This window comes from Vigna radiata, chromosome 7 (genome assembly GCF_000741045.1).
Source record: "Vigna radiata var. radiata cultivar VC1973A chromosome 7, Vradiata_ver6, whole genome shotgun sequence".
Classification (NCBI taxonomy): domain Eukaryota; kingdom Viridiplantae; phylum Streptophyta; class Magnoliopsida; order Fabales; family Fabaceae; genus Vigna; species Vigna radiata.
Window position 1 is genome coordinate 38,878,328 of NC_028357.1, and position 532 is coordinate 38,878,859.

The window sequence follows — 532 nt, forward strand, 5'->3', positions numbered from 1 at the left end:
AATCGATTTTTTTTTTACCTTAATTATATTAATTATTATTTTTCATTTTTCACTCAAAATAAATGTAAATATAAAATATAAGAAAAATTAAGCTGAGAAATAATTTTACATAGAATAAAGTCAAATGCATATATACGCGAACTTTTAAAACATTTTAAACATAATTACTTTTGAAATCGTTGATTCGTAATTAAATAATCATACAAAACTCTTTTACACTCAAATGCTTGAGATCTGAAGGATGTAAATATTTTCTATTTGTATTGAATTTTTATGCATAAAAAACTTTTTTTTACTCGATTAACAAGGAGGTGAGCAGGCTTATTATTTTACAAGATTTGTGATTAATGGGCCCCCAGCCCAAATGTGGAAGATTTTTTTTTCCAATTACTTCTCACAGCCTGTAGATCTTAAAATATATTTTGGGTGTTTCATCCTACACCTCCAAGCTTTCATCCTGCACCTCCAAAAATTACCATTTTAACCTTAATTAATATTATTTTAATATTTTCTCTTTCTTCATAAAGTCATT